Source organism: Lutra lutra, chromosome 1, assembly GCF_902655055.1.
Source record: "Lutra lutra chromosome 1, mLutLut1.2, whole genome shotgun sequence".
Lineage (NCBI taxonomy): Eukaryota > Metazoa > Chordata > Mammalia > Carnivora > Mustelidae > Lutra > Lutra lutra.
The window spans coordinates 165,629,476-165,637,101 of NC_062278.1; the positions used below are offsets into that span (position 1 = coordinate 165,629,476).

At 48.9% G+C, this 7,626-nt stretch overlaps 1 long non-coding RNA gene across 1 annotated transcript; it reads left to right on the forward strand.

The window, feature by feature from the left end:
• The first annotated feature begins 2,197 nt into the window (after window positions 1–2,197).
• On the forward strand, window positions 2,198–3,655 carry LOC125107949 (uncharacterized). Its single transcript, XR_007129711.1, has 2 exons — window positions 2,198–2,933; window positions 2,990–3,655. It is a non-coding gene; the product is annotated as an uncharacterized LOC125107949 (long non-coding RNA).
• The last annotated feature ends 3,971 nt before the right edge of the window (window positions 3,656–7,626 follow it).

Here is a 7,626-nt window from a genome sequence, read left to right on the forward strand (position 1 = left end):
GGACCCTGTCCTCTTGCCTCTTCTTGCTGTTTCCTGGGATTTCTCTTCCTCACTCAAACCCCAGCTCTTTTGATATGCATGTTGTCTGCTTGGCCACCTGCTCCTGCCTGCTGCTCCCCATCCTGGTTACTCCTCTTCTAGGTGACCCTCACTTTGGGCACAGGGCTTTCTGTCCACCATGAACATTGTCTCCCTCTCTGTAATTCCAGCATTCATGCAGATGACTCTTAGTCACCTTGGCCTCATAGTCTGTTGACCTCTCCCGGAGCTGTGCTCCTGTCCTCAGGTCTACCACAGCCACTCACCCTCACGGTCCTACCCCAGACTGGTCATCATCAGCAACTGCTCCTCCTCGAAGTCTTGATACAAGTGCCCCACCTCTGGACTACACCTCCCCATTCCAGCACAAGTCCTTGAGCCTACCCACTCTGGTCCTTCTCCAGCCCCATTGAGGCCTCCCGGCTGGTGGCCTTATCACAGTACTTTTATACTTTCAACGGCATGGCCTCACAAGCTGACCCAGGGATGACCACTGTCCTTCAGTGTCCACTCTTCCCTTCTTTCACGCAAATAGAATTTTAGCTGAACATGTGGCCTTTAAGCTAAAGACTACATTTCCCAGCCTCCTTTGCCTTCAGATGTAGTCATGTGACCAAGTGTGGGCCAATAGGAAAAGAGGAAGAAGTGATGGTTCTGCTTCCCCCGGCGGAGGTGGGGGCTGGTAAAGCCATCTTGGTTCTTGGGGCGTAGCCCTGAATTTTGGATGGCAGAGCAAAAAGATAGAAGGAGCCTGGGTCCTTAATGATTCTGGAACTGCCATCCAGCTCACGCATGCCTACTTGGGACTTTTCCAGGGAGAGAGAGAGAAAATTTTATCTCGGTGAAGCCTGTCTTCAGGTTTCTGTTACTGTCCCCCATCTTCCTCTGAGGGCAAACCTGCCAGTCGGCCTGCAGTGGAGGCATGTCCTCACACATTCTGCCTTCCCGCCTGCTACCGCACCAAAACGACCCGCTGCAATGAGACAGGCCTTAGGAATGTCCCCTCAAGATCCTTCACGCTAGTCCTCAGAACTGGTGAATCCGAAGAAACAACCCTGCTGTGGCTGTGCTGTGTTCTGCGGCTCAGCTGACCTTTAAAAAGGGCGGTTTTCCAGCAGGACCTGATCTAGACGTGTGAGCCCTTAAGTGCAGAGAACTCTCTGCGACCGCCGGCAGAAGAGGAAGTGAGAGAGACGCCGCAGAAAGGGAAGTCGGAGAGGTCTGGACCGTGAGAATGGGCCCTCCGCACACACGGGAAGGCGGGTGGAAATGAAGACTGGCACGCTAATGCTGCAGGGAACTCGACTTCAACGGAACAAGGGTTTCTCTTCCGCATTCTTGCCCGCCCCCTCCTCACTTGTGTTTCTGGAGGATCCTTTCGTTCAGTATGGCCACTTCGTAACGAGACTCGCGCGGCCTGTGCCAGCGCCAAGTGTCAGACCGCGTGGGAGACATGACAAGCGTGGCGGGCAAACGCACCGGACTTCTAGCAAAACCTCCCATATCGTGGACTTTCCGATTAAACCCCTCTCAGCCTTTTACCCCTAGCGGGTCTGCGGTTTTAGCCGGCTGAAGCCTCCTTCACCTGGCAAAGTAAAATAAAACCATCATTCCTCTTTATTCCCAAACTCCGTCTTCGTGTCCTACTTCGGCTCCCGACCATAGAGGTCGGTTTTCGACAACAGGAAGGACTGGATGCGTGATTGCTGCTTGGAAGCTTCTAGAAAGCAGGAGCTGGATGGTGCCGACAGCTGCAATAAGCCAGCGAGTGGATTCTGCTCCGGAGCCTCTGGGAAGGAGGATGGCCCGGCTGGCGCACCATCATTTCAGCCTGGCGAGACCTCAGGCAGAGAACCCACCTCCACTTTGTGCCCACTTATGCCCCTTGAAAACTGTGAGATAAGGAATGAGTGTTGCTGTAAGCCTCTAAGTGTGCGGTGATTTCTTACAGCAGCAAGAGAAAACCAGTATGAAGGACAAACGGCTCTGGGGCTCAGCCTTCTGTCCCCTTTGTGAAAACGAACGAAAGGAAGTCTAGTGTAGAACGGAGTGGGGAGGCTGGCAGGGAGAGTGCTCGTGCCCTACCTCTCTGGTCACCTACCTCTCTGGTCAATGGTAGACCGGATAGGAAGAGAGGGACCTTGCACTTGGATGCTACTTTACTGTCCCAGCAGGTGGAAGGAAGGTTTCTTCCCCCGCCTCTCCTCCCACCCTGCAATAGCCCAGCCAATGGGAGACCATCACAACTCAGCCAATGAAAAGCCACTACACTTTGAGCTCCCAGTTTACTCCAATGGACTTTTTGTTTCTAACAGCCCCTCCCAGCTCCCCGCCCCGCCCCCCACCGCTTTCTCTATAAAGGAGCCTTCCTCTCCTCTATTATATGGACTTGTTAAGGTTTTGTAGTACTTTGGTTGTGTGGCTTGCAGTTCTGTGCTATTCCCGAATCAACCCGTTTTTTGCTGGCAAGGAAACCGGTGGTTTTATTTTTAAGGTTAGCCTCTTTCACTTTCTCAAGGACGTTGCTCCCACAGCTACCCACTCTCCTGCATCATGGAATTTATCCTTTACTGGATCATTCCCATTAGGTTAAAAATGGCCTATAGTATTGTCCTTTTAAAAAAACCCTTCTTAGTTCTGCATTTTCCTCCAGTTACCACTACTTTTCCTGCCTCTCTCCACCACAAAACTCCTCCAAAGATTTGGCTCTACCTGCTACCCAACCCATCAGCAATTCCTGTTGTCTCAGCCCCCCAAATATATTCAGAACTAACCCCCTGTTCTGCCACCGCCCTAGTCTTCTCTTAGCTGCCTTGGCTTCCCATTGCAACCACAATGAACTCTACCTCCTCCATGTTTCATGAGGCCCTTTATGCCTTGACCCCCACCACTAGGTGGGGGTCAAGGCATAAAGGGACCTTGTAATGCAGCAAGAGAAACTGCATACAAGTGACCTTGTAATGCACTCTCCTCTTTGCTTGCTAATCTACAGCCACACGGACCTTCTTTCTGTCCCTCAATCACTCCAGTATCTTCCTGCCTCAGGGTCTTTGCACTTGCTGGTCCCTCTGCCCGTGGCACCCTTCCCCCAAACTCCACCATGGCTTCCTCCTGATCATCATTCATGTCTCAGGTCAAGTGACCTCCTTCTCAAAGTGCCCCCCCCAGCTGAGGAAATTCTCCATTATTCACCATAGTATTCCATTTAATTCTTCCCAGCACTTAACATGACCTAGGATTATCTTGTTTTTAAATTTTTATGCATTTAAAACATGATTTTTAAAAGGTTTTTATTTAAGTAATCTCTATACCTAACGTGGGGCTCAAAGTCACAATCTTGATACCCCAAGATCAAGAGTCACACGCTCCCCTGACTGAGCCAGCCAGGTGCCCCTAAATTTCTATGCATTTCTTAAATGTTTGTGTTCAGTGAAAGTGAACTTCAAGAGGACAGTGTCTATGTTCCGTTAACCGCTGTTCGTAACCACACCTATGCCTAGCACATAGTCCGGGCATAATACACATTTGTCAGTTTTGCTGACCATCTCTCCTCTGGTTCCAGCCAGACCATATCTTTCCAGGACTTTTATCTCCTGGATAAAAGCTTTGACTTTGACACTTGCCTGCTCAACATCTTTTCATGGCTCCTCAGTGTCTTTGGGATGAAATCCAATTCCTCTGCAGAGTTCTTCTTGGCCATTCACTCCAGGCTCCCCTGTTACTCTTCCTGACCTGAAGCTTCATGGTAGGTCATCTTTGTCGCTACTCACCACCCACATGCTGGTTTCCTTCTCTGTACTTTTCTCTTTTGGGAGTCCCTCCACTCCTCCGCCCCCCCACCCCCACCCCCACAGTTTTGCCTGTCACTCTCTCTTTTAAGATTCACCTAGGGCATGACCTCTTCCCGGAAGCCCTCCCTGACCTGCTCCCCCAGCTGAGTTAGTGGCCCTGCTGTTTGCTTGTCTGCCCACCAGTCCAGCTGCTCCTCAGGGATCCCAGTCATTGTGGCGTAACTCACGAGGTTCACAGAGTGTGGAGTGACCGAAGGTCAGTTGAGTCTCTTAAGGGATTTCGGGTGGTACACATGCGTCGGACATACATACTGAGACACACGAGGGACAGAGCCACTCCTTTCCCATTCCATGACCCAAAGGAGGGGGCCTTGGTCTGGTCATTGTATTACAAAGGAATCTGCTCAGAAACCTTCACGTGGGGTGAGGGGAGGATCCTTCATTATCCCCTGAAACATTTTTTTTTCTTCTGATGAGAAGCAGAGGAGAGTAAGAAGTGGAAACTATTACCTAGCATTTTTAGCCTGTGTACGACCAGGGGTCAGTGGGTCCCTCCTGCCCCAGCTGCTGGGGCCCCTTGGACCAGAAACTCTGCTGGCTGGTTCTATGTGGATACACATGTCTGTCCAGAAAGCTGTTAGGGGCCAGGCTGTGGAGTAGCACGACTGGCTTACTAACTCCGTGATCTTGGGAAATAGTCTCTGCCTTCTCTCTGCCTCAGTTTCCTTGTCTGTAAAATGGAGGCATAAAAGAACCTGCCTCCCTGGGAAGCCATGAAGGCTAAGTGAGTATGAGGCCCTTGAGGCCTGTTGCTTGGAGCCTGGCACGGTCTGTGCTGGGTCAGCTAGTTGTCGGCGAGGGTCTGCCTGGATGCCGCCAGGGCATGAAACGTGGGCCTGACGCCCTTGGATCTGTCTGTGGTGTCAGAGGGTTCGGTTGAATGGGTCGAACAGTCCAGTTTGGCACCCCTGACCACTGAGATGTTGACCCTTGCTTGTCCCTTCAGGCTCAGCAAATGCGTCTGGTTGGAAGTCAACAGGTCATTGTATTTTCTGTGAACTGACTGCAGTGTTACCTTCTCTGTATGGCAGGTGGCATGGCTTTCTCAATTAAATGAGAGCATGTCGACTTTCCTTCCTAAAATCATTTCCATAAATTTAAAAAGTGGACTGAGTCTAAAAAAAATATCGAGGCGGCAATAGCACACTTGGTGCAAAGATATAGCGAATATCTCAGGGAGGGGTGTTCAAATGAGTTCAATCCCGGACTTACAAGACCTGGCGCTAGGGGTGATTTTGAAGCCTGTTTATTCCTCTATTCAATGAGTGCGCTCGCCACCTAGTGGCAAGAATATGGAATTACAGGATAGTTGGACCAGCGGGGGCAATTTCAGGTCAACAGAAAAATTTTGTTGCCAGAAGGTTGAGAGAGGGTGTTAAATTCCTACAAAAACATTTTTCCCCCAGAAAAGCAACCTTAACGAATTGCAGACCATTTGAACAATCCCAAAGAAGTCTTTCTAGAAGGCTTGCTACTCCTTGCTTCTCCGCTTACCTGGCGCCAGCTTCAGGGCACACAACCAGTGACCAGTGTAGCTGAACACTGAAAGGCCCTGCGATTGGGGTGTAATGCTCTGTGGCTGCTGCCTTGAAATTCATAATTGTCTTAACTTTGAATTTGTTCCATGGAGCATGCCCTGGGGCCTTGGAGCCTGCCTGACGCATGCTACACTCCCTGTCACCCTCCTGACTTTTGGTTGCCTACTCCCCTGCCCCACTGGTCCCCCAGACCCTCTCCTGCTGCCCCTCGGGGCCAGCGTGCATTTTGATGTTGGGTTAGCTAGGTCTGGGCCTGGGGACCCCTTGTCCTCTTTGCAACCTGCTAGTGATTATTGTCAGGCCTCTGATGACAGTGATGACTAATAGAGCCAAACACCCGGATTATCCTGTGTTCTGATAAAGCCTTTTTTTTTTTTTAAATTAGGTAATCTATCTTATTTCCTGCTCTGTAACAAATCATCGACCCAACGGGCAGCTTGCAGCAAAAACACATATTTATCTATTATCCCGTAGTTTTTGTGGGGCGAGAATGTGAGAGTGTCTTCAACAGGCGCTGAGAGGCAAATCAGCAAAGGTGAGGGGCCAGGAGGCCCCTGACACCAGGGCTAAGTGCAAACACAGCTGAGAGACCTTTTGTGCCCATTCTCCTTTTTTTTTTTTTTCCAATGGAGTTAATTTTTTAACAGCAAAATTGAGCAGAAAGTGTAGAGTTCCCCTATATTCCCTGTCCCTGCTTGTAAGCATATACCCACTATCACCAGCCCAAACCTGGGTGGTCCATTTATGACAACTAATAAACCTACATGGACACACCATCATCTTCCAAAGTCCACAGTTTACAATAAGGTCCACTGTCGGGGTGTATGTTCTATGGGTTTTGACAAATATACCTATTGGGGTCTCATACAAAATAGTTTCTCTTCCCTAGATTCCTCTGTGCTCCACCCTGTCATCCCTCCCCTGCCAACCCACCTCTGGCAACCTCAGATATTTTTACTCCATAATTTTGCGTTTTCCAGAACGTGATCTAGCTGGACTCGTACAGCATATAGTCTTTTCAGACTGGTTTCTTTCACTTAGTAATACACATTTGACATTTCCCTCATGTTTGTTGGGGGCTTAATAGCTCATTTCTTTTTATTTTATTTTATTTTTTAAAATATTTTATTTATTTATTTGACAGAGATCACAAGCAGGCAGAGAGGCAGGCAGAGAGAGAGAGAGAGGAGGAAGCAGGCTCCCTGCTGAGCAGAGAGCCCGACACGGGGCCCGATCCCAGGACCCTAGGATCATGACTTGAGCCGAAAGCAGAGGCTTTAACCCACTGAGCCACCCAGGCGCCCCTAGCTCATTTCTTTTTAGTGCTGACTAGTATTCCCTTGTCTGGACCTGCCCCAGTTTCTGTATCCATTTCCCCCACTGAAGGACATTGTGACTGCTTCCAAGTTTTGGCAACTGTGAATAAAGCCGCTCTTACACATCCACATGCAAGCTTTTGTATGAATGTACATTTCAACTTCTTTGGCGTAAAAACCAAGGAGCATGACTGCTGGATCATGTGGTGAGAGCATGTTTAGTTTTTAAGAAGATGCCACACTGTCTTCCCAAGTGGCCGTACCCCGTGTGGAATTCTTGTCAGCAAAGAACAAGAGTTCCTGTTGCTCCACATCCTCACCAGCATTTGATGCTGTCTGCCTTTCTGAGCTGGGCCATTCTGCGAGGTGTGGAGCAGCATCGCCTTGTGTTAATCTGTGATTCCTCAGTGACTTCTGTCGGGGAACGTCTTTTCACTCATGTAGTTGCCATCTCTGTATCTTTGGTGACTTGTCTGTTCAGGGCCTTTGCCCAGTGGAAAAAGAAATCAGGTTGTTAACTCTCTTATTATCGAGTTCTATGAGCTCTTTGTCTCTTCTGGATAACAGTCCTTTATCGGATGTGCCTTTGCAAATATTTTCCCCCAGTCTGTGGCTTCTCTTCTCACTCCCTTGACATCATCTTTCTCAGAGCAGGACATTTTAATTTTAACAAATTCCAGGGTATCAGTTAATTCTTGGAGGGATTATGCCTTTGGTGTATTTTAAAAGGCCGTAAAATCCTCAAGTTTTCTCCTGTGTTATATTTTGGGAGTTTTTAGGTTTGTGTTTTGTATTTAGGTTTGTAACTCACTTTAATTTTTGTGAAGGGTTAATTTTAGAGAAGGGTGTAAGGTCTGTGTCTAATTTTTTTTTTTTTTTGCG